This window comes from Heteronotia binoei, chromosome 3, assembly GCF_032191835.1.
Source record: "Heteronotia binoei isolate CCM8104 ecotype False Entrance Well chromosome 3, APGP_CSIRO_Hbin_v1, whole genome shotgun sequence".
NCBI classification, from domain to species: domain Eukaryota; kingdom Metazoa; phylum Chordata; class Lepidosauria; order Squamata; family Gekkonidae; genus Heteronotia; species Heteronotia binoei.
The window spans coordinates 18166428-18181672 of record NC_083225.1 but is presented as its reverse complement, the minus strand read 5'-3'; positions in this window follow the sequence as shown (position 1 = coordinate 18181672).

The window sequence follows — 15245 nt, the reverse complement described above, 5'->3', positions numbered from 1 at the left end:
GTTCATTAGGCTCCGGCTGGGAAAGTGCACACCAACGGGGAAACTGTGCAGGGAACACTTCTTACCATAAACTTACCATAATGAAATAATGATTAAAAATTAAAGGCAGTGTGGCTCTCGCTGGGGTGGGATCTCAGAATGATGAGTCAGCCAAAGTCATATTAAAAGGTTTTGAATACTGATAGCAGACTTTGCTTCCTGCTCTAGATAGAGGCTTGGAGCCTCTAAACCAGGGGTGGCCAACGGTAGCTCTCCAGATGTTTTTCTGCCTACAACTCCCATCAGCCCAAGCCATTGGCCATGCTGCCTGGGGCTAATGGGAGTTGTAGGCCAGGGGTGGCCAACGGTAGCTCTCCAGATGTTTTTTGCCTACAACTCCCATCAGCCCCAGCCATTGGCCATGCTGCCTGGGGCTAATGGGTGTTGTAGGCCAGGGGTGGCCAACAGTAGCTCTCCAGATGTTTTTGCCTACAACTCCCATCAGCCGCAGCTATTGGCCATGCTGCCTGGGGCTAATGGGAGTTGTAGGCAAAAATCATCTGGAGAGCTACCGTTGGCCACCCCTGCTCTAAATGCATCACATGTGCTCTAGGTAGCCTCTGACAGGGAACTCACTTCCTTCTCCATTTGCACAAGATCAATGGTTTTCAATGGGCCTCTGGCTGCACTTGCAGCCCCACGAAGCCCAAGCAGCAGGGAGGAGGCTGTTCCAACCTGGGGACCTTGTAGGTTGGGTGTCTTCTTGTAGGTTGGGTGTCTTGTAGGTTGGAGGAGTGGGGAATCAAACCCGGTTCTCCCAGATAAGAGTCCGCACACTTAACCACTACAGCAAACTGGCTCACCAAACTGGAGAGGCTGGGGATTGAATTTCAGAGGTTCTTGATAGAAAGCAGATGATCTACCATGGATGGCCTGTTCCAAAGAGGACTGTTTTCCCATTGCCTGGGACTAGCACTCATTTCGTTACATTTGATCAAGACTAACATTGAATACTAGCAAAATGTATATTATCAGAGATGAACCTTATAGATCAATCTTTATTAGCCTGAGGGCGCATCTGGAAATGATTCGGTATGGTAGTGCAGCAACAAAATGGCTGCCACTAAATGGCTGCTGAAGGAGGCAGATTCAGCCACAAATGGATTGCCACAGCATAACTTCAGGCACACACATGCAGATCCTTGTGTTGCGAAGGCAGCTGCTGCCAAAGCAACATTTTAAAAATCGAATCTCCAATAGTCAGTCAGAAGCCTTGTTGGGCAAAAGTCCTACCTGGCTGCACTGACTTTCTAAAACCCCTTGACAGGTGCCAGAAAAAGTGTCAGCAGGCACCATGGCACTCGCAGTCACCATGTGGGGACCCCTGCTATAGATGGATCCTTGGTCTGATCCAGTAGGGACCGTCTCAAGTTATTACAGGATGAAATCTCCTAGGGCAGCCAAGTTCCCACTGGGGGCAGGGGATCCCTGGATTTCGCGGGCCCCAACCCTCCGGCAGGGAGGAGACCACGAGGGGGATCCTCGCCCCTGAAGAGTCCCATCGCCACGTGGTGCGTGCGGTGTGATGATGTCACCTGGAAGTGACATATCATGCCAGGCACATCGCATGGGGATGCTCTAGGAAATCACAGAAAACTCTATGGTTTCATGCAGGGATGCTCTAGCAATTTTGAGGGGGAAACTCTGTGGTACCATAGAATTTCCCCCAAAATTGCAAGAGCATCCCCATGAGAAACCATAAAGTTTTCCATGATTTCCTAGAGCGTCCCCACGTGACGTGCCTGGTAAATACATCACTTCCTGGTGACGTCATTGTGCTGTGTGCGCATGGAAAAGTCCCCGTCCAGCAGCCAGTGGGGACTTGGTAACCCTAGTCTCCATATCTTGTTGTTCTGACTTTCTTCTAACAACAGGATTCAAGATGGCCAATAGGCTCCGGGGCTGAGTCACAGTGCAGAGATGGCAGTGACAGGCAGGGACTCTAATGTACTATTTCCTAGAATTTCTTGTCACTTTAAGTATAATGGAACACTTCCTGTCAGATAGCACTTTTCTCTCACATATCCACCTGCTCGCCTTCCCTTAAGGAGGAATACATATAACCTCCCCCAGAATCATTTCTAAAGAAATCTCAGCATTAAAATTCACATCTTCTATCATAAATAATCTGAATTTCCTTTGCGGAAAATAAGAGAAAGCAACTGTGTAACAAAGACATGATGGGAGGCTGGATTTTCTATTTACTATAATAGCTGCTACTATGGGATAGCCATAAACTCGAAGGGGATTGAACACTACTGATACCTGGGTTATGCTTGGCTTCACCACAGTTCCTTAGGCAGAACAAAAGGAAATTGACCTTCAGTGATTTTGTCGTTCAGTGTACCATTTTCATAATGGATTTTGCCAAGGTGATCTTCTTAAGCCCCTCTTCTGAAAGCGTTCCGCTCATTCGTAACTTTGATATCTTTCACACGTTCTGTGCTACTTTAGAATAAGTTTGAGGTACCCAAGGAGCCTTGTTGACAACTTGTTAGGAAAGCAAATTCATTTCTTTTCAGGGGGGAAATATAACATTGTTTTGTTATTAGCAGCAGACACAAGCAGATTGAAGCTATCCTCTTTGGAATTCACATTTTGTGCTGACTGCGGATAGAATCCATCCGTTGGAATGTAGCTGACAAGCAAAAGAGGAAAGTGTAATTAAAGACCATGGGACAGCTTGACTTGCAGACCCTACTCTGCCCACCCCAGTTTGGCATTGTCAACTCCTGGAGGGATGTATCGCTTCCTTGCAAAAAGGTACTCTCTGCCACCACTGCCACCCTTAGGGATTCCCTGCTAGGAGAGACAGGCTTCCAACAGAGTTGTCCCCCACAACAGACACCCTGTGAGGTAGATGAAGATATTGGATTTATATCCCGCCCTCCACTCCGAGGAGTCTCAGAGCAGCTCACAATCTCCTTTCCCTTCCTCCCCCACAACAGACACCCTGTGAGGTAGATGAAGATATTGGATTTATATCCCGCCCTTCACTCTGAAGAGTCTCAGAGCGGCTCACAATCTCCTTTATCTCCCTCCCCCACAACAGACACCCTGTGAGGTAGATGAAGGTATTGGATTTATATCCCGCCCTTCACTCTGAAGAGTCTCAGAGCGGCTCACAATCTCCTTTATCTCCCTCCCCCACAACAGACACCCTGTGAGGTAGATGAAGATATTGGATTTATATCCCGCCCTCCACTCCGAAGAGTCTCAGAGTGGCTCACAATCTCCTTTATCTCCCTCCCCCACAACAGACACCCTGTGAGGTAGATGAAGATATTGGATTTATATCCCGCTCTCCACTCCGAAGAGTCTCAGAGTGGCTCACAGTCTCCTTTACCTTCCTCCCCCACAACAGGCACCCTGTGAGGTAGATGAAGATATTGGATTTATTTCCCGCCGTCCACTCCGAAAAGTCTCAGAGTGGCTCACAATCTCTTTTCCCTTCCTTCCCTACAACAGACACCCTGTGAGGAGGGTGGGGCTGGAGTGGGCTCTCACAGAAGCTGCCCTTTCAAGGACAACCTCTGCCAGAGCTATGGCTGACTCAAGGCCATGGTAGCAGGTGCAAATGGAGGAGTGGGGAATCAAACCCAGTTCTCCCAGATAAGAGTCCGCACACTTAACCACTACACCAAACTGGCTCTCCATCATAGAGTTGGAAGGGACCTACAGGGTAATCTAGTCCAACCCCCTGCGCAATGCAGGAAACTCACAAATACCTCCCCCTAAATTCACAGGATCTTCATTGCTGTCAGATGGCCATCTAGCCTCTGTTTAAAAACCTCCAAGGAAGGAGAGCTCACCACCTCCTGAGGAAGCCTGTTCCACTGAGGAATCACTCTAACGGTCAGGAAATTCTTCCTAATGTTGAGTCAGAAACTCTTTTGATTTAATTTCAACCCATTGGTTCTGGTTCTACCTTCTGGAGGCACAGAAAACAATACCACACCATCCTCTATATGACAACCCTTCAAGTACTTGAAGATGGTGATCATATCACCTCTCAGCCGTCTCCTCTCCAGGCTAAACATTCCCAGCTTTTTCAACCTTTCCTCATAAGACTTGGTCTCCAGACCTCTCACCATCTTTGTCACTCTCTTTGGGACCTGTTCCAGCTTGTCTATATCCTTCTTAAAATGTGGTGCCCAAAACTGAACACAATACTCTAAGTGAGGTTTTACCAGAGCAGAGTAAAGCAGTACCATCACATCATGCAATCTGGACACTATACTTCTGTTGATATAGCCCAAAATTGCGTTTGCCTTTTTAGCCATCGCATCACACTATTGACTCATGTTCAGCGTATGATCCACTAAGACCCCTAGATCCTTTTTGCACATACTACTGCTAAGACAAGTCTCCCCCATTCTATAACCATGCATTGGATTTTTCCTACCTAAATGCAGAACTTTACATTTATCCCTGTTAAAATTCATTTTATTGGTTTTAGCCCAGTTTTCTAGCCTGTCAAGGTCATCCTGTATCCTGTTTCTGTCTTCTACTCTATTTGCAACCCCTCCCAATTTAGTATCATCAGCAAATTTAATAAGCATCCCCTCTGTTCCTTCATCCAAATCATTGATAAAGATGTTGAACAAAACAGGTCCCAGGACAGATTCTTGAGGCACTCCACTTGTCACTCCTCTCCAAGAGGATGAGGAACCATTCACAAGCACTCTCTGGGTGCGATCTGTCAACCAGTTACAGATCCACCTAACAGTAACACGATCCAAACCACATTTTACCAACTTGTCAACAAGGATAGTATATGCAACCTTATCAAAAGCCTTACTGAAATCAAGGTAAATGATGTCTACAGCATTCCCCTGATCCAGCAAGGTAGTCACTTTCTCAAAAAAAGAGATCAGGTTAGTCTGACATGACTTGTTCTCGAGAAACCATGCTGGCTCTTAGTAATCACAGCCATTCTTTCTAAATGGCTTTCTGTTGTGAGCCGCCCTGAGCCATCTTTGTGGGAAGGGCGGGATACAAATCATAAAATAATATAAAATAATAAATGTTCCAGGACCAACTGTCTGATGATTTGTTTTAAAACTTTTCCAGGTATAGACATCAAGCTGAGAAGTCGGTAGTTACCTGGATCCTCTTTTTTCCCCCTTCTTGAAGATGGAGACAACATTTGCCCACCTTCAGTCTTCCGGCACTTCTCCTGTTCTCCAAGAATTCTCAAAAATAATATCCAGAGGCTCAGAAATTGCACCCACAAGCTCCTTGGAAGCAATTCATCTGGCCCTGAGGACTTAGTTTCATTTAAAGAAACTAGGTGTTTATGTACTACCACTATGCTGATCCTAGGTTGGAACTTCATACCCTCCTTATATGTTCTATTTTTGCCATGTTGAGCATTGTTTCCTTCAGAAGAGAAGACTGAGGAAAAGTAGTAATTGATATTCCAAATCCCAATATCGATATGGTGTTGGGAGTCAGGTAAATATTTGGGAAACCTGGAGGGTTGTTATTAGGTCTGTAAGCAACTCACTGTCATCTGCTTCCTTCTCTCTCTTGCTTCCTTCTACATCACAACTTGCTGTGCTAGGCTTGCTCAGTTGTACAGGAGCTACAGAGCGAAGCCTCTGTTTTCTCCATTGGCTAACCAGCACATGAAGCAACTTATGTACCAAAGCTTGCAATGCCCAGCCATTGCAATGCTTAGGCTCAAAGCACTGAGATTTCTGTAATGAATGTCCATAAATAAAAAGTAGGTTTGCAACTTACAGACACACACCTGAACACCACTTTAACAGCTTACTCATGACTGCTACAGCACAGACATTGTCTCCAGATTTTGATGCAATACTTCAGAGCAGGAGGTGTCATTTATCAGAAACTGTTAAATAAATAAAATATTGCAAGAGTGCTAATCTTTTAAGCATATTTCAATTTTTTAAAAATCTTTAATGGTGCTTGTCCGTATCCTTTATAAAGTTTATATCTCCGGTACTTGGCAGTGGTGGTACAGGCTGGTTTGGAGAAGGTATGTAAAGAGACCTCTTTGTAAATGCCTTCTCCAAGCCGACCTGTGCGGAGCATGATTATGAGTGAACGTTTCACTTGTCAAGTTGCAGCACCTCAGTAATGATGGCAGTGCATGGAGAAGCTTGAAGAAACGTTTCAATAGGCAGCACAACTCCATGGGTGAACTCTTTAAACACCTTCTCCAAACTGTGCCCAAATAAAAACTGAATAATCTCAGCTTTTTTTTTTGGGGGGGGGGGGGGGCTGAGCTGTATTGGTGGCCAAATCAGATTAGAGAATCTGCATTGGGCTGAATAAATACCCAAAAAAGTACTGGTAAGGTATTTGGGGGTATTTATTTAGTTTGATTTATACTCAGTACCGGCCCTAGGGCATGTGGCACCCCAGGCAGGCAGGTCTACATCACTGCCCACATGACCTTAAAGTGAGGTCAGCACATCCCAGATGCTCTATGGGATCCAAAAACTCTATGGTAAATTTGGCTTCTACCATAGAGGTTTTGCCCAAATACCATTTCTGGGTCATGTCTGCAGTGCTGCGTGTTGGATGGACCTCCATTTTGGGGCAGTTGCTGGCCAGGTGATGGGGAAGTGAGGCCCCTGCCTCCACTTGAGGGGTGGACTGGCGACTGTATTTCATAGTTTGGTCTGTACCGCCAGCATGTAGTAATAATGCCTCACACTCGTTTGCTATGAGGTTAGTAATACATTAATTCTTTGATCTCTTCAACAGTGAATAAAATTGAGATGAATCGATGACAAGGTACCTGAAATCCAGTTTTCAATGCCAAGAATTATGCTCACCTTTGGCAAGATATTGTGTTTACCAGGGCTTATAATTACTGTGACAGGATTGCAAACCACCACTGCTGAGACAATAAGGTTATCAAAGATCACTACACAATGGAAACAAGAGGTGTTTTCACACAACCCCCCCCCCCATTTTTTTATGATTGACTGTAATAAGGCAATTTTTCCTTGTTGAAAGGATTAGAATTACAATCATATTACCAGTATTTTACCTGCAGCTCTCCTGTCAAAAGAAATTATATTTAGTCAGGCTTGGCTAATGGAATAAACTAAAATCTCCATTGAAGAATTGAAATGCAACACATTGGGGAGGGGGGAAGCAAGAGTTCATATAAGACAGGTAACTCTATTATTCACTTCTTGTACAACAAACTTTCAGTGTATGTTCCAGACATACAACTAAGGAGCAGCGATGGTCCAGGAGAAGGGAGGAAGTCATATAGAGTTTATTTGGCCATCAATAATGAACATGGACTTTGCCCCCATTTAAACGTCTCATGAACCATTCATTGATTGTGCTGGAGACAAAAGAAATTTGAAATGCCACAAAAGGTTGCCAAGAAGTTAACGGTTTGGGCTTTTACAAGAGCATTTCAAGAAAGAAAGAAAAGAGAGAGAGAGAAGTGGTTTTAAGGATGTAATTCATTTAAGGTCTGGAGCTGACACCGCAACTCACAAAAAAAGTTTAGAAATGTCAGACACCTACAAGACAAATTGGTGCCTGAGAGGAGCGTCCTGTTACATCAAATGAAGAGAAGTTCAGCGAAAGGAACCTTCCATTTAAAAATAACCCAACATGATGAATGTGGATCCCACCTTGGTGGCTTCCTTCCACACAACAGACACAAATGTTTCCTGGATGAGACAAAATGGAAGGGAGAAGGGTTCATAGGGATGCTCTAAATCTGCTTTCCTTTTAGCACTTTGAGTGTACTTGTAAAGGTGGTGGCATTTTTGGCTTTGTCATTTGGAAAGCTATGCCTGTCTTCAGTTTGAAGGGTTTTTCCCCCAAATGAGAGGGCAGCTATTTGTTTTCCAAGAACATATTCCAAGCGGCAAAGCTGAGTGAGAAATCAGGTTGTGGACTGCAGAAAACCATGAACTACAAAATATGGTGAGTGAGAGCGAGGCAAAAATACCCACCTTGGTTATATGGTAGTCCTTTTTACCCTTTCCTGTCTGATTCTGCAGTCATCTCCCCTGGGGAGTGTGAGGCAAGTGATGTGAGTGGAAGTGGCTGTGGTTCAGTGGGAGAGCATCTGTTTGGCATGTAGAAGGTCCCAGGTTCAATCCCCACCATCTCCAGCCGAAAGGGTCAGATAGTAGGTGATGTGAATGAACTCAGCCTGAAACTTTGGAGAACTGCTGTAGACAATACAGATCTTGACCGAGTCATTGTCTGATTCAGTAGAAGGTGTTTATGTGAAGGTTACACATTGCTTATTGTTAATTTAAACCCTAGAGACTCCAGAAGACAGTATCTTCTCTATACTCTTCAGGCTAGTATAAGGCAGGTGCCTTGGAGAGCAATAGCCCTTTGTTTTCAGGCTGAATCTTAACAGAAAATGGCTCCAATGGAGTGGCATTCTAGAACTTTCTCCTTCGCCTTTCCAAAGTCAACCTGTGGCTCACACCAGCTCTACACTTTTTTCTATACCCCCTCTCCAGAGACAATATAGTGCAGTAGTTGCTTAGATCATAGAAACAGAAAGCCTTGGTTGGTACTGGGTGATCATATGCCAGTAAAACCCAAAAGCAGAAGTAACATGGTAAGCGCCACCATGAGTGCCTTGGAGAAAGGTGGCCAAAAATGTAATAAAACCGATGAGAAAAATGAGAACAAGATAGCTTGTCATTGCCTGCCTCTGAATAGCAATGCGCAAGTTCCTTGGTGGCCTCCCATCCGTAGACTGACCATGGCCAACCCTGATTAGCTTCCAAGACAAGCCTGGGATCATCTGGGCTATTCAGGCTTATTGCGCTCCTCTGTCATCCGTAGGTCCCTCACACACTCCCAAAGTTCTGACTGACAATTATCAGCACATCCGGCTATAATTAAAGCACTTTCCAAGGTACTCGTTTTCAGTGGAAGGCTTAAGCATCTCTTCCATCGCAATCAATTAAGTTCTATTGATTGCCAACTGAAGAAGATATACAAGGACTCACTCAGCAGGGATTAAAAGTAAGGGATAACCAAAGAACAACTTCCATGGCTTCTATCTAGCATCTGCTAGGAGTATCAACAAGCACAGATAGAACATTCATTTGAACATTTGTCTACAAAAAGACCATTTCCACCGGATTGTAGAGATTGTGATGGGCTCCAGGAGAGCAATCCATGACTTTTAGTTCTGTGTGCAGAAGCTACATCTGAAATGGCCAAAATCATGTCAGAGCAGGCTTCAACATTTCCTGAGCTGGGGTGGCTGCCAGGGGTCATATATTCTGGTGGGGCCCAATGCTGCTGACTTCCTTCTCTCCTCTGATGCCTCCCATTGCCTACTTGTGGGTGTTTTGTCACTTGTCCCCACAGATGCACATGCTGCCTAGCACTGCTACAGAAGGGAATGTGGGTGGTGTGCAAAGCATCCGCTTGTAGCGGTTTAGTGCATGGACTCTTATCAGGAGCACTGGGTTTGATTCCCCACTCCTCCACATGCAATTGCTGGAGTGACCTTGGGTCAGTCATAACTCTCCCAGAGTTGTTCTGCTCAAGAGCAGTTTCTGTCAGAGCTCTCTCAGACCCACCTACCTCACAGGGTGTCTGTTGTGGGGAGAGGAAGGGAAAGGAAATGGTAAGCTGCTCTGAGACTCCTTCGGAAGTGAAGGGTGGGGTATGAATCCAATCTCTTCTTCTTCACTTAAATTCACCACTTTTGAACAACTGTTAAATCCACAGGAGTCTTTAATGCAGAAAGGTTGTCATTGGTTTGCCTTAATTAAAAGCTGTCTTAGTAACATGATGTCAGGAACGAGTCCCTGACAATTGTAACTGGAGATGCCACTGCTTTGCTGGCATTATTATATTTGCTTATTAATGATCCATTATTATCATGCTGTTGCCATCACATTTATATGTTGCTCAAACTCCATATTGTGATTGTATCCATGAATACTAACCCCACGGATTTTTGTAGTTATTTCGCATTTTGTGTGCTGTAGGATGTTCCAGGCCTGCAAGTGGAAGGGGAGCCCGGGGAGACAGCTGTAATCTAGTCTCCCTGGGTAATGCTGATAGGAACCAACCATGATGGGAAGGGTGTGTGGAATGTGACCTTCACAGAATGTATCACTGAGGCATGGGAAAGAAACTTATATTATTAGGGTTTGTAGAATCTTTCGGGATCAAGTGCCGTGTTCTACTGGAGAAAGTTTTCCTTCCAGACGTTTCGTTCTCAGCTGGAACGTCTGGAAGGAAAACTTTCTCCAGTAGAACACGGCACTTGATCCCGAAAGATTCTACAAACCCTAATGATGTTACCAGCCGTGAAAACCTGAAATCTTTGAAACTTATATTAATTCAAAGACTTTTGGTGGACACGGGAAAAGGAGAGCTGTTATGTTGTACTGTATAACTTCAGTTTGGCAAGAGCTGATCTTGCTATGCCTCTCATTAATGTTTGCTTCAAGCCTCATCATTAAAGCATCTTTTGAACCGACCTAAGGAGCCTTATGATTGAACTTGGGCAAAACCTTAGACATGAGTCAACACGAAGCTTTCGAACAAATTACTGTAGCCATCACTGATGGATGTTGGAGGCATTAGGAGGGCACTAGCAGAAATATGACTGAGCGAACGCAATACATGAGGAAGGACTAGTGGCCTGAATCTCAAACAGACTCTGCTAAATGAAAAGGATTATTGTCACCCAGTTCCCTGCCTCCTGCAGGGCTTCTGTCACAAGCTGACCACTAATCACCTCTAAAATAATCACACTTATATTGCATCAGTTTTCAAATATTTCCCTTCAGAAGTTGCTCTTAAGTTGCACACTTAAAGGGATTTTCGATTTCAAATATATTTACAGAACTGCCTCCTATGGTGCTGAATACCCAAAGAGATGTTCATAGAATCATAGAGTTGGAAAGGGCCATAAAGACCATCTAGTCCAACCCCCTGCTCCATGCAGGATCAGCCTAAAGCAGGGGTGTCAAACTCATTTGTTATGAGGGCCGGATCTGATATAAAAGAGACCTTGTTGGGCCAGGCCATGTCTGGTTGGGCCGAGCCATGTCGGGCTAGGCCATGTCTGTACCTATTTAAGATTAGGTAGCAGAGATATACCTTTTTTAAAGAATTTATATTAAAAAAAATAAAACATGCTTAAAATCAAAGATTTCAGGTTTTCACGGCTGGTAACATCATTAGGGTTTGTAGAATCTTTCGGGATCAAGTGCCGTGTTCTACTGGAGAAAGTTTTCCTTCCAGACGTTTCGTTCTCAGCTGCGGAGAACATCCTCAGTGGCGTTGCAGCCGGTCTGAGCGCCTGCTCCGGCTGCAACGCCACTGAGGATGTTCTCCGCAGCTGAGAACGAAACGTCTGGAAGGAAAACTTTCTCCAGTAGAACACGGCACTTGATCCCGAAAGATTCTACAAACCCTAATCATGCTTAAAATGTTAGCACTCATTGGTCTTAAAGGTGTTTTCTTTGTATTTCTCCCATGGTTTCCAGAGAACTGGGCAAAGGAAGCCCTGGTTCTTTCCTTCCTTCCCCAAGGGAGGAGCCTCAGCCAATGGAGAAAACAGAGGTTTTGTTCTGTAGCTCCTGTGTGATTGAGCAAGCCTTGCAAAGCAAACTGTTATGCAGAAGGAGGCAAGAGAGAGGGAGAAGGAAGCAGATGGCAGCCAGTTGCTCGGGGGTCTGATAGGAGCCCTCTGGGGGCCTGATTCAACCCCCAAATTGCATGTTTGACACCCCTGGCCTAAAGCATCTCCAACAAATAATCATCCAGCCATATTTTGAAGAAGGGGAGCTCACCACCTTCCTGGGCAGCTGGTGCCACCTCTGAACTACTCTGACTATAAAAAAAAAAATCCTAATATCCAGCTGGTACTTTTCTTATTGTAATTTGAGCCCATTGCTTCGGGTCCTATCCTCAGCTGCCCAATGTCTTTTATCTGGCAAGATAGTTATTCCATTCTCATTAAGAGCAATAATCTGGTTTGGGGCATTTGTAGGGCCTTTCAGCACCACTTCAAACCATTTGCCAAATCCTTATCTTCTAGATTTAGTGTCTCTTTGAATTGGATATTAAGCTTATAAAATGGAGAACAAAGTCACTTCCCAGGTTGTGTTCCTTTGTTTTACACACAGAGACTGATTCAACTCTTTGAACAGTGTCCTCCAGAGTCTCCTTTTCCCAAAGCCACACCACACTGGCTCTGAAACAGACTCGACTTTTCAGACTCCTCTCAACAGAGAGTCTCCCAAGCCACTCTGCTCTCCAGCAACCTCTCCAACTGCCCAACCGTCATAGTCCCCTCTACAGTTAGCTGCAATCCTCCTATCAGAGCGAGTTCCATGAGTTGTCCATCAGTTCCCAAACAGCACTGCCCATAAGCATGCATCTGCTTGCTGTCGGTCACAGACTCCATTTCCATTTATCCCTCCAAATGGGGAATCACGGGCTTCTTCTGTCCTTAATATTTTACTCCCCAGCTACATTTCTTTCCTGGCTCTTTTGTCAACCATGCAAACAGGGCCTTACTCATGAAGAGGCATTTTCCAGGTGAGAAAAATATTCCTGTTTCCCACAGTGGGTTTGCCCTGACCTGGATGGACCAGATTTCAGAAGCTAAGCAGGGTTTGCTCTTGAATGGGAGTGTCAGCAAAGGGTTCATTGAATTTTCAAAATGATCAGACTTGTCTTTGTTCAAAACTAAGTTCCATTTATTGATTACAACAATGTTACTCTCTACATGGATTCATTGAAACTGATAACAGATAGCTTGAGCCATTGGTATTTACGAATACACTTCAAAGACTAGGGCTTTAAACTACTTCTCATAATAAACTAAAGTTGTTCCTGCAAGCAATACTTTCACACGCCCGCTTATCTCCCACCGGTGATGGATGCACTCTCCCCCTTGATGGTGTCCTTGCTCGGCACTTCAAAGGCCTCTACTGGTCTTTGGAGTTTTAGCACCCTTATTCCCACCCCTCCTTTTTCTCTTGCAGGGCATGGTGTTAGTAGCATAGTATTTTATTCAGCAATGTTGTTAGTAAGTATAACATACGCATGATCACAGAGCATCAATAACTTCAATGAAGCATGGCCTGACAGGGAGACCACCAAGGAACACCAGGGTTGCTATGCAGAGTCAGGCAATGACAAACCACCTGCTTGTCTCTGCCTTAATCGGATGGCCCATGCTAGCCCAGTCTCATCAGATACCATTAGCTAAGTAGGGTGAGTCCTGGTTAGTACTTGGATGGGAGCCCACCAAGGAAGTCCACAATCACCATGCAGAGGCAGGCAATGCCAAACCACCTCTGAACATCTCTTGCCTTGGAAACCCTATGGGGTCACCATGAATCAACTGTGACTTGACAGCACTTTCCACCATCATAGCAGGATGCTCAATCTTCCTTTTCTTGGATTTTCCAACAAATAAAAATAATTGTCTTCTCCAGGGCAGACAGCTAGCAAGGTTAAGAGCAGTAGACTCTAAACTGGAGAGCTGAGTTTGATTCCCCACTCCTCCTCCACATAAAGCCTGCTGGGTGACCCTGAGCCAGTCACAGATCTCTCCAAACTCTCTCAGCTCCACCTACCTACCTCACAAGGTGCCTGTTGTGGGGAGGGGAAGGGTTGGCAATTGTAAGCCGCTTTGAAACGCCTTAGGTTAGGGAAAAGAAGGGATGGCATATCTGCACAGCTGGCATCAGGCCAGGAGGCAAGCACTTTGCCATCTCTCCTGTAGCTCTGTTCTTAGCCTCTGTCTATGGTGCTCTAAGGCTGTGGGTTGGAAATGGAGGGTTGGAAATGATGAGCTGGGTTTCACCTGTTGTATCAGGGCTGGAGGTGGTGGTGGTTCTGCTCTAGCTGTTGGCTGTGAACCCTGACAAGCCTGCAGCTCATCTTCTTGCTTGCCACCTTCTGCCGACTCAGAGCTGGGTACACAGGGTTCCTGTTCTCTTGAGGAGTCTTTGCTATCACTGAATCCTGGCTGACTTCCAACATGCACTTGAAATGTGTAAAGAACTGGAGGAAAGGAAATGTAGGAACTGAACATGTTGAGAAACTGCAGATGCACCACAGTGCCATGTAGGAATGCATAGGACTCATTGCCTTGTCTATGCAGAAAAGGGGTATTTCCCCTCCCCCTCTTTATCCAAGCCAAGTAGCTTAGCTTCATGCATCAATGCCAATTTGAACTAAGGACCTCCAGGTCAAGACCAGCACTTTCAGCTATAGAACATTGCCTCTCTGTGCTTTCCTGGCTTAGCCTTTTCTGATAAAACCAGCATTTGGGACACAAATGTTCATTTGGCCAAGTTCATGCAGGGACTCTGCTTCTTCTGGCTCTGCTTCCTCTGGCCTCTGTTTTTATTAAGTTTTACTCAAAGCTGGACCCTGACAGATATTTATTAGCAAGTCAGACACCTTTGTCTTGAAAAAGTGAAGCGAGGGCCAAGTTAATTAAGGATGTAGAGGCAACAATCCGAGGGCAGCAATTCCTACAGAATATTTTAAGAGAAAATTAATTGGGAACTTAAGAAAATGTCATCGAAAATGGCCCTGCTAGCGTGAAATGGCGAGGTTCTATTTTTTAGCTGAGTTAATATTACCACAGATGCCTCAGGCACTTCACATAATTCTTGAGAAACACAGGGAAGTTGGGAGATAGATGGCTGAGTGGAGTGAAGAGCTGCTATGGGCATTTTTGGCTTCCAGGACCTTTCTTCTGAACCTACAATTAACTGGACTTGGAGACTCTGCAAAATACTCGAATCAGTCCAGTCTTTTTGGAGGGCATATCTGCATGGCAAATTGAAAACACTTTCAAGGTTTGAGTATTCCAGAAGGGCAGCTATTTGAGGTGCTCAGAACCAAGACTGGATTGAGCGCATCTGTCATTTTAAAGGTTTGTGTTAGATTTCTTTAAAAAAATAAATGTTTGCAGTGTTAAAGCAGCTTATACTGGGGAAATCAATCTGGTGTTTCCACTGGTTACTATCAAATACATTTCCAGCAGTTTCTTCTCCAAGGCAAAGCTTATGGAATTGCCTTGTGTCCAAATCAGGTATATATAACCAAAATGTTGGATGTTCGTGATGTTTTTGTGGTAATTCTCCCCCGCCGGCTGATTGGTGGAGAGGTGAGTCCTGGCAGGAGGTCTGGCTTCGCTACCGCCTTTGCATGGCCAACAGGTAGCTAATTAAACT